The sequence below is a fragment of the Microcebus murinus genome, chromosome 1 (assembly GCF_040939455.1).
Source record: "Microcebus murinus isolate Inina chromosome 1, M.murinus_Inina_mat1.0, whole genome shotgun sequence".
NCBI classification, from domain to species: domain Eukaryota; kingdom Metazoa; phylum Chordata; class Mammalia; order Primates; family Cheirogaleidae; genus Microcebus; species Microcebus murinus.
In genome coordinates this window covers 94,216,048-94,236,795 of record NC_134104.1, presented here as the reverse complement: position 1 = coordinate 94,236,795, position 20,748 = coordinate 94,216,048, and the positions used below count along the sequence as shown (strand labels likewise).

The 20,748-nt window shown below is 33.9% G+C and overlaps 1 long non-coding RNA gene across 1 annotated transcript in view; it reads right to left on the bottom strand.

Annotated features, from left to right (window-relative positions):
- Window positions 1-748: 748 nt before the first annotated feature.
- The window catches only part of LOC142874784 (uncharacterized), an 81,436-nt gene continuing 61,436 nt past the window's right edge, over window positions 749-20,748 (bottom strand). The window contains exons 2-3 of the long non-coding RNA XR_012922413.1: window positions 2,827-2,906; window positions 749-832 (exon numbers count right to left, since the gene is read on the bottom strand). This is a non-coding gene — a long non-coding RNA (uncharacterized LOC142874784). The remainder of the gene's footprint in view (window positions 833-2,826; window positions 2,907-20,748) is intronic.

Genomic DNA, 20,748 nt, shown 5'->3' with positions numbered 1-20,748 from the left:
TCAGGTTATACTTCTTACATCCTAATCATCCAGTCTCACATTATGCAATTACATATACATGATTTTTGTTTCCATTTTATCACTTACTAACTGTATGACTTTGGGCAAGCTACTAATTATACTCTGCTTCAGTTCTCATCTGTAAAGTGGGAATAATAGTACCATCTTCAAAAACTTTATTGAAATTCTCCAAGCCTGAATTTATTCATTTATAAAATAGAAAGGACAGAACAATTGTCAAAGATAAACAAAGCCAAATGCTAAAGCAATAAGGAGAGATTTTGATCAGTAATATGTTATTGCAATACACAAGAAAGTCCAGTGTGAACTGAACCCAACTTCAGTTTGTACAGTGGTGACTCGGCCTCTTAAAGAGAGGATCAGGGGAGAAGAGTAGGGGTGAGCAGGAGCTCAGTAGAGTCAAGGAAGTGAAAAATTACAAAGGATAGTCCCAGTCTAAAGGCAATTAGGCCAGCTTTTCCATTATCTGGCAATTATCTGAGTTAGGATACTATCTTCCCACAGAGATTGAGTCAGAAGCCATATTCTTCCTGATGATTACATTTCAAAGGAATGGCTTTCAGATCTTTGAGAAAGACACTTTTGAGTTGTAGGATTTACCTATACACCTTGGGACAGAGAAAGGATTCACAATGATAACCCTTTTAGTAAATGCTCTATAAAGGGAGGTCAATGGCCACTGCTCTTGGCTAGAACAAATAGTAAATAAATTTGACAAACCTAAGCATTTTTAGACAGGAACTCAAAAGGTGTTGGGTCCCAGGGATGTGGCCTTAGGCTGCTGGAAGTGTTTGGTAGAGTCTGTTAATGTCTGTATGGAGACAAGGAGAATATTCTTTAACAACATACATAAAGTGATCAGAATAGTATAGTACCTTCATATTCTAATTGATTTTTAAATTGTATTTCATAACCATCAATTTTTGATAGCTTAGCTTGAGTTAGGTACTGGGTTAACTACTTTATATACACATATTTATTCAACTCCACCTACAAATCTATGAATGATGACAAAGATTCTCTCCTTGACCAAACTCTCCTCAGGCTCTTCTGAGCCCTTTTCTTAACCAGGCCTCAATGTTGGCCTATAAAAACTGCAAATATTCAGCACATAATATTTTGTTTCATTCCCTCCTCCATGTCTGGTATGTTAGACATTTGAAGGCAGGGGCTCACCCAACAGTCACTATTTCTCTAATTTGGGTTTAGGGAGGCAGTCAGCTTGAGAAATAAGCAGTTGAATAGGGCAATAACCACTGGAAAAAATAGTCATGTCATAGACTCGGGAATATGGAGAAAGTTCATTTTCAAAAGCAGTTCAATTTCAATAATCCTGATTAATTATTGTTTCTTCATTTAATATAGGTTCAACTTTTAGTAAGTTTCTTTGAATTTGCTATTTAAAATATGTTTTTTTCAAATTTAAGCTTGAGGATTAACTCTTACTAACAGAAATACAAGTCTGAGGATATGTTTCTACTGACAAATTAGAATAAAATTTAGATGCTAGAGTAATAGTTTTGAATTTTTAGGAGTTTCTGCAAAGAGTGGGTTTCTTTAATACTCATTCTTGGCATATCAACAAGAATAAAGATGCTTCTTTCCTGTAGCTATTGTTCAGAAAGTCGAGAAGGCATGAGATATACTTTAAAGATTCACTGAAGCACAGCTTCAAACAACATAACTACTTGGGGCCTGCTGGGAAACAAGGTCTCTGACAAACCAGCCTGGCAGGTGGCAGTGAGGAGCCACATAAGTGTTTCCAAGTGCAACCTTCAGGAAGAATACAAGGGTCATAGGTGCAGTATCAAACTCTGTGGTGACAAACCAATGGCCACTCTTCATAAACACACAGAGTACAGAAGTAGTGTTGCTTCCACATTGAATTATTTAAAATAATGTTTTACCCCAACATACACTGATATTTATATATGTAAGTATCACATATATGTAAGCAATGTACAATCTACTTTTAACCATATGGACAAAATGGTGGGAGAGGAGAAAACATTCCCCTAGGAATTAGACCAAAAAATATAATAGTCTCACAGATATGGCTGGAAATTTCACTCCTCAGAAAAGTTCCTAACTACTTTAAGTCAATTTAAAATTCATGTATATAAAGAGGGCTTTTTTCTCCAAAAAAGAAATGTCTGTTGTGAAAAGGGAGACATTTTTTCTTCAGAATTCTATCATGAGGTAACTAGGCTTTTGTTTACTATTACCATCTTTCAGGGGCCCAGCATTTAATCTTTGACATCTTTTTCTAATGGAGCATCTTCTCACTGTGACCTGAGTCAATTAAAATCTGACCCAGATTATATATTCCCAGAGCATCACCAGTTCTTTATCTCTCTTTCTTCCTCATTTTCCTCTGACTTTGTTAATGGACCAACTTTGAGCCTTTTTCCAGATCCTAGTGATCAAGGTCTCAAGCTCCCATAAAAAGAGGATATTTTTCAGTGACTTATCTAACTTGCTTTGTATTCCACTGCTCATAGCACACTTCCTTTATAAAATATAAATTAAAATAATACAATTTAATAATTTTCATACCATCGCCCAATTTCTTACTTCTAGATCTGTTTTCATTATGTCTCCCTGGGTTAGTAAATAAAACTAGTCACTGTTCCTTAACACTTTGCTACATTTTTCTTCTCCATGATTTTGTGTGTATCACTAATCTGACATAGAAAATTTACTCTGAAGTGCCACTTACAATAGACTTACCACACTACAAGGACTATCTTAAAGGCCCTCCTCTCTACTGAAATGTCTGATTCTTTTAACCATGTATGATCTTACCTTTATTCATTTATGTAGTGAGTCTTATACTGGTGGCTTTCTTGAGGGTCAACTCTTTCTTGCATGTCCTACATAGTGTTCTAAACACAGAAAAGGCATAATACTTTTTTATTGACAATTATTTTTAGAACAAATCATAAAGTGTTATTAGAAGTTGTCCTGTCTCTGAGTCATCATGGAGACCACACTGTTTACAGAGGGAAAAATTCAAAACTTGTCGTAGAAACATTTCCAATGTTGGCCAGCTGTAGTTGTTAGAAAATAAATTATTAAAAATTTTCAAATACTTGAATAAAACTGTGACACATGAGACATAACTAGTCCTTCACCGTGCAAATTGCTTTCTCTTAAACAAATTCTATAATACTTGTCTATATCTAGAGAGGGCCCATAATCCATCATTATAAACAGAATACTTTGGAGAATAAAAAGGGCCACTGCTAGTAATTATTTCACAAAACAGGTATAAGGTAGGACTGTCACAAGCAAACCAGTATCTGTATCTCTCTTAAAATGATATGCTTGGAATTCAACATGATACCCATTGTCCCATTATGAAGGTAAAATGTGTCATCTTTATGTCAATATCACATGATATGGACTTAGAATTTTGGCCATAATAGTACAACATTTGCTTTATTCATTAAATCATTCATTCACTCATAACTATTCAGTGAGTATTCATCAAATAAAATTACTAGATAATTTTTTATGGGTTTCTGCTAGACTCATCTTTTACTTACAAATTTGGCTTCTTAGACTCAAGTGATCTTCCAAAACATGTATTTGTAAAAGTTTGAAACAGAACAAGATCAAAGAAACTATCCCCCATCATTTCACTGTAAAACTTATACCAAGAGGCCAATAATTAAACAGACAGGTTAATTTTGTAAGCAGGTATACAAATTGTCCAGAGTCACATGGACATGATTGAGATAAAAACAAAGGATAACAAATTCTCATCATAGTTTTCATTCCTTCCATTTTATTAGCTATTATGATACAGGCTATGAAAGGCAATTTCTCAGCAATAATCTGAGCAAACACACGTGATTGGATTTTCAAATGAGACCACACAAACATGAAATCTTATTTCCTAAGAAACTTTACTAATAAGTCCATGCACACATGTAACCTGAATGAGGGAGATATCTGAGATCATTCATTCAGCAGCTTTCTAGGTCCTTTCCTGCCACATTAGCACAAACTCTAATCGAGATTTAATAATCAATAACTGTAAGAGATGCATGCATCCATCACTTGAATAAAAGGAAGCTGCATGACCACAAAACTTCTTTTTATACTCTACTAGTTTAAGATTATTTGACATTTCTTATGAAGCAGTCATGTCCCACAAAATGATAGATTCCAGGTTTCATCACCATAAGCAATTCTCAGCAGACCAGGTTAATCTTTCTAAATCATTCTGTACACAGACACTCTCACCAAATCATACCAACAATACATTTGGCAGAAGGTCTCTCATTAGCATGTTTTCAAGGAGATTTAATGGGGTCATGGGCTCTCTCTCTTTGCCAGGAAATTTCCCAGTAAATGGAAAGACTATACTGACGACCAACTGCTTATCCTTCTCTATCCAATGGTGGTTGATATCATTCAAAAACAGATTTTTGTGTTAGATTTTGAGCAGGGAATCTTTTCCAGAGCAGGTGTGAGCTTCCTGGTTAGATTTCTGTTTAGTGTACAAGAATACACCTCAGCTATACAGGCCTTTGACAAGTGACACCTTAATTTGGATTCAGGATCTGGGATATAAGAAAAAATGATCATTAGGTCTTCATGTTTCTCAATTAGGTAGACACACTACAAATCAGTAAAACTAGTTTTCTCATTAAATTTATTAATACTCTTAATTATTCTTAATTTCTTCCACCTTCAATAATGGATAAGAACTTAGGTTGTTTTCTCAACAAAATTCATATTTGAAGGGAAGTCATTTCCTCTTCCCAAATGTATATTTATTGTACCTTGTTGTTCTGAGTACAACAATCAATGAATTACGCTTCTCTTGTTCCATATAAAGCATAAAATTATTTTTTTCTATATCTGTGAAAAATGATGATGGTATTTTGATAGGGATTGCATTGAATCTGTAGGTCACTTTGGGTAGCATAGACATTTTAACAATGTTCATTCTGCTGACCCATGAGCAGAGAAGACCCCGCATAGCACAATCAATCCTAGGCAATAAAAACAAAATAGGAGGTATCAATTTACCAGACTTCAAACTATACTACAAGGCTATAGTCATTCAAACAGCTTTCCACTGGTACAAGAACAAGAACACTGACCAGTGGAACAGAACAGAGAACCCAGATATAAAACCATCCTCATATAGCCAACTAATCTTCGACAAAGCAGACAAAAACATACACTGGGGAAAATAATTCTTATTCAATAAATGGTGCTGGGAATACTGGATAGCCACATGCAGAAGACTGAAACAAGACCCACACCTTTGTCCTCTCACAAAAATCAACTCATGCTGGGTAACAGATTTGAACCTTAGGTGTGAAACTATTAGAATTCTAGAGGAAAATGTTGGAAATACCCTTCTAGACATTGGCCTAGGCAAATAATTTATGAAGACCCTAACGGCAATCACAACAGCAACAAAAATAAACAAATGGGACCTGATCATATTAAAAAGCTTCTGCACAGCCAAAGAAACTGTTAAGAGAGCAAACAGACAACCCACAGAATGGGAGAAAATGTTTGCAAGCTACACATCTGATAAAGGGCTGATAACTAGAATCTATTTGGAACTCAGGAAAATCAGCAAGAAAAAAATCGAACAACCCTATCAAAAAATGGGCAAAGAATATGAGCAGAAACTTCTCAAAAGAAGACAGAATAATGGCCAACAAACATATGAAAAGATGTTCAACATCTCTAATCATCAGGGAAATGCAAATCAAAACCACAATGAGATATCACTTAACTCTTGTGAGAATGGCCTTTATCAAAAAGTCCCCAAACAATAAATGCTGGCATGGATGTGGAGAGAGAGGAACACTCCTACACTGCTGGTGGGAATGCAAACTAGTTCAACCTCTGTGGAAAGCAATATGGAGATACCTCAAAGTGATACAAGTAGATCTACCATTTGATCCAACAATTCCACTACTGGGCATCTACCCAAAAGATCAAAAGTCACTTTAGGAAAAAGACACATGCACTTGAATGTTTATAGCACCACAATTCACAATTGCAAAGCTGTGGAAACAACCCAAGTGCCCATCAATTCATGAGTGGATTAATAAAATGTGGTATATGTATACTATGAAGTACTACTCAGCTTTAAGAAACAATGGTGATATAGCACCTCTTGTATATTCCTGGATAGAGCTGGAACCTATTCTACCAAGTTAAGTATCTCTAGAATAGAAAAACCAGCACCACATGTACTCACCAGCAAACTGGTATTAACGGATCAACACCTAAGTGGACATATAGGACTAACATTTATCAGGTGTCAGGAGGATGGGAGGGGGGAGGAAGCGATGGGTGTATACAACCAAATGAGTAGGATGTGCAATGTTTGGGGGATGGACATGCTTGAAGCTCTTACTCGAGGGGGAAGGGGGCATGGGCAATATATGTAACCTTAACACTTGTACCACCATAATACACTAAAATAAAAATAAAAAAAAAAAGAATTACGCTTCCAATTTGGAACTGTGTTTAAAGTTCAGTATATATGTGATCCAAATAAACATGACCTCCAAGAGCATTTTAAAATTTCCTAAGAAAAGTAATTCAAGTGAAATTTTGAGAAACTTATTTTAATTGAAATTAATTTTGTAACTGACTGGACACAATATTCACAATTAATAAAATGGTAACATGTTACATTTGTTAGTATGTTGCCTGTAGTAATTTCCACCTATTTGAAGATGAAAACCAATGAACAGTCTACAAATCATACCATTCAAATTGTTCTAACCTGTATTGTATTTCATGGAATGACCCTCTTTGAGAACAAAGAATCTGGCCTTTAGAAATATTATATGTTTTTCTTCTTATCATCTTAAAGGAATGTTTATGGATGATTTCATTTTTTCACTGTAAGTCACTAACTAGAATGTCAAAATATTGCCTATCTAATATAAAGAAGGCTAAACTTTCTTTGAAATACTGATATACAATTTTGGTCTCTCTGCAGTTAGAATTATCATGGAAACCACTCTTATTTTGACTATGTATTTTTAATTTGAAAAATCATTTTTATAATTATACAGAGATCATGACAAAAATACAAATGCAAATTAAAAATCCCTACCTATTCTGCCAGTTATTATCTTCCTTTCCTCCCTTCTTATACTTCTACAAAAAAACACAAAACTTACATTTTCTTTATACCAATTCATACACATATAACTCACCTCTGAGATTTTAAGATACTGGTACAGTGATATAAATTTGTCTTACCATGGATATACTACATCCTACCATCCAAAGAAAGAATTGCTATTATGGAATTTTTTAAATTAATTTTCATTAGAATATGAGTAATATAAAATACTTAATGATTTATAATACACATTTTCAAATCACTTTTCTATCTTTGCTCTGTAACATCAGTATCATCTTGACAGTCTATATAAGTAAACATACTAAATTACATGAATCTACCTGAAGCAAGAGGATATGATATTTATAAAAATTTTCCTAATGACAAACAATTATAAAAAGTATTGTTACACTTTTGACAACAAAATTAAGAATGATGATGCAATTTTTCAAAAACTTCTGACCAACATAATAACTGGCCCCAAACTCAATTCATCAAAATTTATATTTTGTGGAGAACATATCAAGTTGTTAACTCTACTTTTTCATAAACATTAAATTGCAAGTTTTGTTATCTAGATGAGAACAAGCCTTGCAAGAAAAAAAAATATTTTACTAACATATAACATGAAGTGGCAGCTAATAGGCTTCAAGAAAGAAGGGAGAGAGAGAGAGAGAGAGAGAGAGAGAGAGAGAGAGAGAGAGAGAGAGAGAGAATGTGAGAGAGAGAGAGGAAGGAAGGAAGGAAGGAAGGAAGGAAGGAAGGAAGGAAGGAAGGAAGGAAGGAAGGAAGGAAGGAAGAGAGAGAGAGAGAGAGAGAGAAAGAAAGAAAGAAAGAAAGAAAGAAAGAAAGAAAGAAAGAAAGAAAGAAAGAAAGAAGGAGGGAAGGAGGGAAGAAGGAAGGAAGGAAGGAAGGAAAGAAGAAAGGTATGAAGGAAGGAAGGAAAGAAGGAAGGAAGGAAAGAAGGAAAGAACGAAGGAAGGAAGGAAGGAAGGAAGGAAGGAAGGAAGGAAGGAAGGAAGGAAGGAAGGAAAAAACAATACTTTCTAGCACAATACAAAGTGAAAACCATCATGGTATGATTAATCATAGGGAAAAAAACCCACTACCCAATAGTTTGTAACCTACATTGCCAATATTGAATTACTGATAATAACACTGATTTATCAAAAATGATTCATGTATTTTTTATATAATTTATTCATAAGGAAATATGGATACATATGCTGTATGGCATATGTACTATAAATATTACAGCATAAACATATCTTATTCAAAAGGATCATAGTGTTAACACTAGAGAAGAGTGATTAATACAGTAGGGTCTCTGTCAGTTTGAGTTATAATTTTAGATCTAACACTTACGGAGTCTTTACTACTAAACATGTTGCCTAACTTCTATGTGCCTCCTTTTCTCATATGCAAAATTTGGATTAAAAGTAACACATCATAGATGTGTTTTGAGGAATAAAAGAGTCAGTCAATGTATCTAAAGTTCTTAGGCTGATACCTACTACAAATTAATTATCAGCAAATCTTTTAAAAATATTATAATCTATGTGAATAACATAATTTAGTAAATATAAATGTAATGGTTTTACAAATAATAAAACTGAGCTTCTAAAAGACGAATTATATTTGCAAAGTCACATTAAAGTGAAGATTTTAATTTGAACCCTGTTTGAAGCTTGATTCCAAAACCCATAAACTTACCTGGTACAAATGCTTCCCAATTTATATAAATTATTGAATGCATATGAAGAAAATGCATAAACACAAACATAAATAGATTAAAAATACTAATTCACTGATGTTCATATATGATAAAAAGTATGGATTAAGGAACTTTTTCTTTGTACAGGCATTCAATTGTTTTAGCACCACTAATTAAAAAGGCCTTCCTTTTTGCGTTGATTTTCCTTTGCATCTTTGTCAATGTAAGTTAACTGTCTATAACGGGACTCCCTTATGCTGTTGCATGTATGTATGTATCTAATTTAATAAATTTCACATTGCTTTTATTATTTAACTTAATTATAAGTGTTAAATCAGGTAGTAGATTCCTCAAATTCTTCTTTGTCAAAATTATTTTGGGCATTCTAATTTCTTTATTTATTTTATGACAGAGTTTTACTTTGTTGCCCAGAACGGAGTGTACTGGCACAATAATAGCTTGCTACAGCCTCAAACTCATGAGCTTCAAGTGATCCTCCTGCCTCCACCCTCTGAGTTATGAGGACTACAGGTACATGCTACCATATCCAGCTAATTGTGTTTTTTGTTTTTGTTTTTTTTTTTCCAGAGATGGGAGTCTCACTATGTTGCTCAGGCTGGTCTCACACTCCTGGTGTCAAGTGAGCCTCCTGCCTCAGCCTTTCAAAGTGCTGGAATTATAGGTGCTGTTTTTCTAGGCAAATTTTAGGAAGTATGTTGACTTCTAAAATGCACCCTGCTAGGATATTAATTGGGATAGCAATGAATCCATATAATCAATTTGGAGAGAGCTGTTAACAAATTTGAGTCTTCTAATTTATAGACACAACATCCCTCTGTTTATACCTTCCTTGATTTATTTCATTAATATTTCATAGAATTCTGTGTACAAATCTTGAATGTATTAGGTTAGACTTGTCCCTATGTACATATTGTTAGATAGACACAGAGCTAGATTGATAGAGATAAATTAAAATTCTACTTTCTCATTGATACTATGTAGAAATACAATGCAATTTAGGTTCACAGACCTTGTCTCCTGTCAACTTGCTCAACTGAATTATTAGTTCTAGTAGTTTTTTTTTTTTTTTTTGGTAGAATCTTTGAGATTTCCAATGTGGTTATATATGTTTTTAATGAATACATACAGTTTTGCCTACTACTCACCTACTGTCTTAGCCCATTTGGGCTTTAAGAACAAAATACCATAATCTGGGTTCCTTACAAACAATAAAAATTTATTTTTTCACATTTTTGAGGCTGGAACATCCATTATCAAAGTAACAACAGATTCTGTGTCTGGTGAGATCCTGCTTTCTGATCCATAGATAGCACCTTTCCACTGTCTTCACATACTGGAAGTGACAAGGCAGCTCTCTGAAGCCACTTTTAAAAGGGCACAAATGTCATTCATGAGGCTCTGCCTTTATGATCTAGTTACATTTCAAAGGCCTCACCTATTCATACCATCACATTGGAGATTAGGTTCCAACATATGAATTTTGGGGAGACACAAACATTCAGAGCATAGCATTTACGTATCCTCCTTTCTAGAAAGAGATATCTTATTTTTACTGTGGATGTTAATCAATCTTCTGTAAGAAGGTTAAGGAGAAGACTTTATCTTCATTACATTAGAATGTTTCTAGAAAAGGAGGTGTCCTTAATCATTACTATTCTGGAAAGTCTCATACAAATGTTGATCATGAACATGATAATAAGGCTGTAAAAAATAATAATAACAATAATAAAGTCTGTCTCCAAATTGTCTGCATCATTTTCTGAACCTGTTGACATATTATAAAATATGAATAAGTATACTCCCCCTAGTATTTGTGGTAGGGATTAAATGGGAAAAAATTCAGAAATGATCTCTTAGAGTTGCAATTTTCCACAAAATTTTAGAGAATTTTCTTGAACAATTGAGTGGCCCTTTCTGGATCTGTAATATATTTAGAAATTTTTAGTTCTACATTGTCTAAATACCATTAAATTTTGTAGGTCATCTTCATACAACTAAAAAAAGCTGTGAAAATATTAAGTATACAATTTTTCAGGGACAGAAATCAGAATAGCAAGCTGACTTCACTGCTGACCACAATAAAACAAAAACAAATATACAGTGTTGAGATTATCACCAGGAATATCTCAGAACTTAAATATGAGGATGAGACAGTTCCTAGGGCCACAGAGAAGTGAAAAATCTTTGTGCAGATGGTGAAAGAATCAAACTCTTATATCCATGACACTCTTTTCAATCTGCCAGGCACCAAGTGTGTAAAATTTTCCCCTGGCCAGACTTGCAGTTACTACGCTGGAAAGAGTAAGATTGAACTTCTTTACCATCTTGGGTTTCCTGCCAGGATACCTGTCTTTGCCACAAACCAAGGGAAGTACTCTGAGTGCACGAAGGAAGAGAAACTCCTAAAAACAGCCAGAGACAAAAGGGAGGAGGCAGGACTAGCAACCTCAGACTGGGAAATTCTGATGTGTATATCAGCCAAAGCGGTGACAAGTCAAAGTGGCTATTCAGCACCATCACATTGTATGTTCTACAGGTATGTTCTACAGGTCTCCTAAGTGTGAACCCCTAGCCAGCTTTCTCATACTGCTGATATATCCCTTATTTTAATTGTATTTTTTCATCATATTATGGGGGTACAAATGTTGTTAAGGTTACATATATTGCCCTTGCCACCACCTCCCCCACCCCCTTCTGCTGAGTCAGAGCTTCAAGCATGTCCATCCTCCAGGTGGTGCACATCACACTCATTATTTAAGTATATCCCTTTTGAACCCCCCCCATATGGGAAGGGCTGTGTTCCGAGTTTTCTAGAGCTGAGACAAATCTGGACCTAAGGCTCCATCTAGTGCTGAAAATAAATCAGTGACCCAGATACATAAGTGTAATCAAGAGGCATATTGGAAAAAAATCTGAGCAAATGTACTCAATAAAAAAACAAAACAAGCCAGATGAAGAATACAGTAATAACTAACTAATCTTTAAATGAGAAGACATAGATATATATCCATAAGAAATAATGTCAAATAGGAAAACGTCTCCTTCCCAACAGACAAAATAAGGACTCAATGAGTGAGACCAATGAGATGGTGATATGCAAGCTCTCTGATAAATAATTCATAATAGTATCTTAAAGAAAACTCAGTGATCTCCAAAATAACACATAAAGTAGTGCATAAATTTATTAGAGAAATTTAACAAAAATATTTAAATAACAATAATAATACTGATCAAACAGAAGTCTTGGAACTGTGAAATATATCTGCTGAATTGAAAAATTCATTAGAGGTTCTCAACACTCTAATGGCTCAAGCAAAGGAAAACAATCAATGTGTTCAAGGACAGGCTATTAAAAATATTTAGTCATGGAAGAAAAAAGAAAAAAGTATGAAAATATATGAAGAATACCTACAAGATACAGGAAATCACCTCATAACAGCAAATCTAGGAATTATTGATGTTCAAGAGGGAGCTGAGTAAGTACAAGGGACAGAAATCTTATTCAAAGATATAATGAAAAAACTTTCCAAAACCTAGAAAGATATAAATATCCAGGTACAGTAAGGTCAGAGAACACAAAACAAATTAAACTAAAATAAAACCACCCCAAGGTATATAATAATAAAACTCTCAAAGGTCAAGGACAAAGAAAAAAATCCTACAAACAGCAAGATAAAAGCAGAAAATAATATATAAAGGAGATGGCAAAAGATTTCTTAACAGAAATGATTCAGGCCAGGAGAAAGTGGGATGATATATTAAAGTGATGAATGAAAAACACTGCCTACCAAGAATTCTGTCTCTAATAAAGCTTTTTTTCAGACATGAAAAAGAAAAAAGGTTTTTAAAGGCAAAAAAAAGTTACAGAAATTCATCACCACCAACTCTGTCTTACAAGAAATACTAAATGGAGTTCTTTAATCTAAAAAAAAACCAAAAAAACACTATTGTACAAATAGAAAACATGTGAAGGTATAAAACCCAGTCATAAAGATAAGTACATAAGCAAACTCAGAACACATTAACACAGTAATTGTAGCATGCAATCTACTCCTAACTATAGTATGAACAATAAATGACAAATCTAAAAACAAAAACAAAAACAAAAAACCCACAAAACCTGTTAAGAGATACCCAATATAAAAATATATAAATTAAAAACAAGAAAATTCAAAATGTAGGAAAGATGTAATTAAGTGTAGACTTTTTCTTTAGTTTTTCCTTTGTTTCAATTTTTTCTTTATGCTCAAAAATAAGTTGTCATGTGTTTAAAATAACTTGTTATATTTACAAGATGTTTTTTGTAAGTCTTGTGGTAACCACTAAGCCAAATCCTATAATAGATACACTAGAAATAAAAAGCAACAAATTAAAACATACTACCAAAGGAAATTACTTCACCACAAAGGAAGATATTTAAAAAGGAAGAAGAGAGGATATACAAAGCCACCAGAAAACAAGTAACAAAACATCAGTAGTAAGTCCTTATCCATTAATAATAACATTCAATGTAAATGGACTGGGTTCTCCAATTGAAAGACATGGAGTGGCTGAATGTATAAAGAAACAAGACTCAACTAATACGCTCCCAACAAGAAACCCACTTCACCTATAAAGGCATGCATAGACTAGATGTGATGGGATGGAAAAATATATTCCATGCAAGTGAAAACCAAAGAGGAACAGGAATAGCTATATTTATATCAAATAAAATATACAAGTCAAAGACTATAAAAAGAGACAAATAAGGGCACTATATGCTGATAAGGGAGACAATCCAATAAGAAGATATTACAATTATAAATATCTATCCTCCCAACACTGAAGCACACTAGTATATAAAACAAATATTGATAATTCTAGACAGAGAGATAGACTACTCTCAGTAACGGACAGAAAATAAACAAAGAAACCTCAGAGTTAAGCTAAATAAGATACTAAATAGTCCTAACTGACATTTACAGAAACTTTCAACCACCTATGGCAGAATACACTTTTGTTCATCAACACATGAAACATTCTTTCTATAGTTTGGATATTTGACTCTCCAAACCTCATGTTGAAATATTATCCCCATTGTTGGAGGGAAGCCTAATGGTAGGGGTTTGAGGTCACAGAGGTGCATCCCTTATGAACAGATTGATGCCTTCTTGGGGGTGGGAGTGAGCGAGTTTGCATTCAGTTAATTCCATAGAAAGCTGCTTGTTAAAAAGAACATAGTGAAACCACAGAAATACAGAGAATGCATAGAGACTATTACACCTCAACAAACTCCAAAATCTATAAGGAATGCACAAATTCCTAGACAAATACAATTTAACAATATTAAAACCTTGAAGAAAAAGGAAACCTGAACAAACCCAATACAAGAACAAAAGCTGTAATTTATACCAATTCTACTCAAACTTTTCAAAAAAATTGAAGAGAAGGGAACACTCCCAAACTCATTCTATGAGGCCAGCATTACCCTGATAGGAAAACCAGATAAGAACACAACAAAAAAACAAAACTACAGGCCAATATCCCTGATGAAAATAGATAGAAAATCCTCAACAAAATACTAATAAATGAAACTCAATAACACATTACAAAGATCATTCACCAAGATCAAGTAGTATTTAACAGACAGTGTAGAGAGTGGTGAGGATTAAAAACTATCAATGGGTAAACATAGAAAATGATGTCAGTTTATTTCAAGAGATAAAGTTAAAATTTTATCTGTGAAAAATCATTTGTTACAGTTATTGAACCAACATTAATATATCATTATCATTCATATCCATAGTTTACATAAGGATTCATTCTTGGTGTTGTACATTCTATAATTTTGGACAAATGCATAATGGTGTATGTCCATCATTACAGTACAATGTAGAGTATTTTCACTGCCTTAAAAATACTCTATCTTGTATTTATTCCTTCCTCCCTCCCACAAGTCCTGTGAACCATTGATCTTTTTACCGCCTCTATTGTTTTGTCTTTTGCAGAATGTCATATAGTTGGAACCATACAGTATGTACCCTTTTCAGATTGGCTTCTTTCATCCAGTAAATATGCATTTTAAATTCCTCCATGTTTTTCCATGGTTTGATAGTTCATTTATTTTTAATGCTGAAAAATATTTCATTGGCTGGATATACTGCAGTTCATTTATTTATTTACCTACTAAAGGATATCTTGGTAATTTCCAAGTTTTGGCAACTATGAATAAAGCTGCTATAAACATACATTTTCATGTTTTTGTCTGGACATAAGTTTTTAGCTCCTTTGAAAATATCAAGGAGTGGTGATACTGAGTCATATAGAAAAGTATGTTTAGTTTTACAAAAAATTGTCAACCTGTCTTCCAAAGTGACTATATCATTTATTTTTTATTTCCACCAGCATTGAATGAGAGTGTCTTTTCCTTCACATTCTTGTCAGCATTAATATTGTCAGAGTTCTGGATTTTAACCATTCTAATAGATGTGTAGTGGTATCTCATTGCTTTTTAAATCTCATATACCTTTTAAATGACTAGAATGACTAAAATTTAAATGCCCAACAATACTATGTATTAATGAGTAGGTAGAGCAATTAGAACCCTCATATACTGGCAGCAGAAGTATAAAATACTACAACCATTTTAGAAAACTTTTTGTCACTTTCTTATAAAAATTAGATATACAGCTACCCTACAACCCATCAATTCCCTGACTAGATATTTACTAAAGAGAAAAAAATATATAACAGCACACACACACAAAATAAACTTGTACCTGAAGGTTTATTGAAGCAACAAACTAGAAACAATCAAAATATCTAGCAATAGGAGACTGGATTAGCAATTCATAGTATGTTCATGTATCAGAATACTATTAATGACATAATAAAACATAAACTACTAATATACACAACAATATGCATGAACTCAAAGCATTGTATTAAGTGAAAAATGACAAAAATACATTCTATTAAAAACTCAGTTTCATTTTGAGGTTTAAAAATGCTTGAAAATTAGATTGTGGTAATGTTTCAACACCCTATGAATATAATAAAAAAATTGTATTGTACATTTTGAATGCATGAATTTTATACCACGTTAATTATATCTCAATAAACCTGTTAAATAATATCATTCTATTTACAGTCTATTTGACATATTCATATTTATATTAAATATTCTTTTCATGTATATCCTATTATATTTTTGATCTAGATATTTTACTGTATGTAAATTTCCCCTCAATTATAGCAGAATCTTATTATTATATAATCTTGTTATGAAAAATTAAAAGTTAAAATATATAAAATCATTTTTTGATGATATGTTAAGGTTTCTATATACTTTTTATGTATGTATGTTTATATTTTTCTATACAATCCTTTATACTAATTTTGGAAAGGAAATAGGTAAAGTGATATGATTTTTGGTGCTATTGCATTTCATTTCTTTAATAAACAAATGTATGTTGTTTAATTGAAATATAAAATAACTGCAGATAATATATTTTATACCCATAATGCAAAAAAATAGAAATAAAATTTCATCTCACTGATTTCTACTTTGTAACTTCATTTCCCAAATTCTATTTTTGTGTTCTTTCTAATAATTGCCACTCTATGTATTACCCCATATGTCCTTTCTGCTTTTCTAGACTTTATTCCTCTCCCTTTTACTTTCATAGTCACATATACTTAATAACCATTATTTTCAGGGGGTAAGAATTATATGTGTGTGTGTTTAAATAAACCTGTACTCATTAGTTTTATTTTTTTCATGAATATGATTTCTCACAGATAAAATTTAACTTTCTTTCTTGAAATAAACTGACTTCATTTTCTATGCTTACCCACTGATAGCTTTTAATCCTCACCCCCTTTCTACACTGTCTGTCCTGTCATCCAGTGGCTAAAATAACAATATCCTTAACAAGGTTGCCTTCTATATGTGGTCTCTCAGCCTTTCCAACCCTAGGAATCTCTTGTCTCTAATATATATGTAAAACAGGTCACACATATCCTTGCTCCCACAATATGAGCTACACATTACACAAGGGCCTCATTAAAAGACTCCTTTTCCTTTTGAGAGGTCCAGATCTCACTGATAGTGAATGCTAGGTTCCTAAAGAAGGCAGTCAATGGTACTCTCACCTCCCTTACTGACTTCAGATGCAGTTCTCACTGAACACCATGTTACCTTACTTGAAAGGGTCAAACAAATGAAATATGACATTTCAGTCATCAGGTAAATGTCAATATGAGTGTTCCTCTCTCTCCACATCCACGCCAGCGTTTGTTATTTGGAGACTTTTTGATAAAGGCCATTCTCACTGGAGTTAAGTGATATCTCATTGTAGTTTTGATTTGAGGAACACTCCTACACTGCTGGTGGGACTGCAAACTAGTCCAACCTCTGTGGAAAGCAATATGGAGATACCTTAAAGCGATACAAGTGAATCTACCATTTGATCCAGCAATCCCATTGCTGGGCATCTACCCAAAAGATCCAATGATACTCTACAAAAAAGACACCTGCACTCGAATGTTTATGGCAGCACAATTCATAATTGCAAGGATGTGGAAACAGCCCAAGTGCCCATCAATCCAAGAATGGATTAATAAAATGTGGTATATGTATACCATGGAGTACTATTCAGCTCTAAGAAACAATGGTGATATAGCACATCTTATATTTTCCTGGTTAGAGCTGGAACCCATACTACTGAGTGAAGTATCCCAAAAATGGAAAAATAAGCACCACATATACTCACCAGCAAAATGGTATTAGCTGAGTAGCACCTAAGTGGACACATAGGTACTACAGTAACAGGGTATTGGGAAGGGGGGAGGGGAGAGGGGGGCGGGTATATACATACATAATGAGTGACATGTGCACTATCTGTTGGATGGTCATGCTGGAGAATCAGACTTGTGGGGGGAGGGGGGAAAGGGCATTTATTGAAACCTTAAAATCTGTATCCCCATAATATGCCGAAAAAAAATGTCAATATGAAATTATAATAAAGGCCCTCACATCATTTTTGATGTTTGACTTCTTACTTCACGTCTCCTTGTGGCCATCCTGTCCCATATCTGTACAGGTTGATGGGAAAGCCTGGGTGGTTATTCCTTTGTCACCAGTGAGGACTACAAACCATACAAGGGAACCCTCACCCACTCCCATACCCAACCAGCTTACAGAAAAAAAAAGGAACAATCTCCTTTCCTTGCTCTCTCAAGCTATTTTTGTACCTGCTTGGTAGTTGTCCTGATCTTGCCAGAAAGCCTCATTATGTGAGCAGCAAACCTTTTCATATCCTCTTTATATGTGTGTCATCTAAACCAGATATGGAGTTGGAGGTACATCCTGCCTCTGCAGGTGTCCACATTTTGGGTTTTATATACAAGTCCTTTATATTGAGAAAGAATATTGAATCTCAATTGAAAAAAAGAAATAAAGGTTTTCCTTACACTGATAGCACTTCAGCAAACAATTCAGTGCACTTGCACTTAAATTCAATTAACTCAACCCTTCCCTTTGCAATTAAGTAGAGTTAGGCAAACTAAAGAAAAGTGGTCAAGTATATTTTGGTAAGGATAAAGACAGGGCAAAAAATCATACTGCATCATCACTATTCACATTCATAATATAACATGCTTTATGTGTTATGCACTGCCTCTCTAAAGCTGTGACACAAAGCACAGCTAAATCCAGTAGCATAAAGCAATATGTCATTATTTTTCTCTGAGTTCAGTTTGTGTCAGGCTTCTGCAGTGACCTAGGAAGTAGGCTAGGGGCTGGATGATGTCTAATCACTTCAGCTGGGATGAGCTGACCCTGCTACACATGGGCTCTTGTGCTTCAGCAAGTTTGGTTCAAGAAAGGGAGTCACCACACACAATTCCTCTTGAGGGGAAGGTTAAGAACTAGCACACTACAAATTTCTATCCTTTTTTTTTTTTTTGGATAATATAAAACATACAACCACACCAGACCACAATCTAGGTGTGGGGTAATATAACTATTTCCTGATGAGAATACATAGGGACTGACATTACAAAATTGTAGATACAGGGAGTGACAAATCAGAGCCATTTTTGTAACAAATTCTCTTGCTTACATTGAACATAAATAAATGATTTCTTGAGAAACATATTTAAAGTAATTCTCCATGTCCCAGTCTTCAAAATCTTGGAAAGAATGGTGAATTATGAAATTTGAAATAGAAAATTGACATGTGGAAGTTAAGCACATACTCATTAATTGTCTGCTTGAAGAATAAAATGATTTGTAGATGAGAATAAGACTTGATAGTAACTAAATTTATATTATACACATATCTGAAAATAAAAAATTAACATTCAGAAAGAAGTATGCTGAGGAAAAAAAAGGCATAAACGAATGGGGCTGAATTAACAGAAAATTCTGAGAGGAGGTAACACTGACCCATTAATTTGTAACTTTTTATTGCTTGTAGGAGGCACATACATTAGTTTTTGAGTGTCATAATTTACAATGCTTGCCAAATTTTTGTCTTAGTCTGACAGTATGGTTCAGAAGTATTGCCAGATGGCCAAGCAAATGTGGTACAACATTACTCTCAGCATGTTTCCAGGTGATTCTCCAGCTAATATCTACTTTCCCAGTTGCCACAATGTTGTTCCGTTCAAGTGTCTCTGAGTTTACTTTCTGGGAACTCACCTATTTCCTCAGTGATTTTTAAACTATTAAGATGTAATAACGGCTGACAAACAAAAATTAACATGTTATTTCCCACCTTACTACATTCTCACATGCCATCTACTTTGCTTGGACCACCTTACACCTTATTTTCTCCTTTTCCATCTGAATAATTTTTCTTTGCATTTTAGAATTTAGCCCAACATCATTCCCAATGAGAAAAATTCTATAGCTACTTTAACATAATTTTAGTCATGTCTGATAGCCCCAATTCCATACTCCCATAGCTTTTATATTTATTTCTATTATGCTGACTGTAATTGCTGGTTTACTTAATGTCTCCTGTACTATAAGGTAAACTTCCTGAAGAAAAAACTGTGACAGGTAACATTCCCAATGCTTACACTAGGCTGAGAAGAGTGTGTTACTCTTGCCAGGTTGGAAACCCACATAATTCACAGGGCATTGGATAGAGTACAGAGAAGAGTTTTGCTTTCTTATTGAAAAAGAATTAGCCTTAGACTAAAGATGCTCTGGTCCAATCCAACAAATCTTAAAAGTAAGACCCAAAAGGATGAAAGTGTTTCCAAGTAATTTGAATGTTTCACAGACAAATTTCAAGGCATTATAAAATCACAATGTCTGGTATCCAATAAAAGGCATGTAAAAAGGGAGGAAAATAATACATTCTATGGGGAGAATAATCAATCAAAGTTGACTCAGAAATTAAATAGATATTAAGATAATAAACATAAGCATATTAAAACAATTATTAGAATTGAAGTTTATATGTTCAGAAAGTTAAAATCAGTTTTCTCTGATACTTTCAAGTGGCTCTTTTCCAGCCTTGGACAGTTTCCTCATATTTATCAATATTCTGCTGAATACTGAAAGGGAATACTGTGCATATCTCAGAAGTTCTCTCTATGGAGCTGTCTTCTCTCCAGTACACAGTCCTGAATACCATAGCTACCCTGGTCTCCCAAGACTCTCACCTCCATTTCCCTAATTTAAGGAGTTTGCCTGGCTCTATATAGGTTTTCCTTTCCCATAACCTTTGTGTGCCACAAGCTCTCCAAAGGCAATATGGTGAGTAAATAAACAAAAACCACATTTGTTTCCTATCTCTCACAGATCACTGTTCTTTTCAATCTGATGTACAGTGTCTTGAAATTTTTCCCCCATGTATTTTGGCTGTCTTATTAAAAG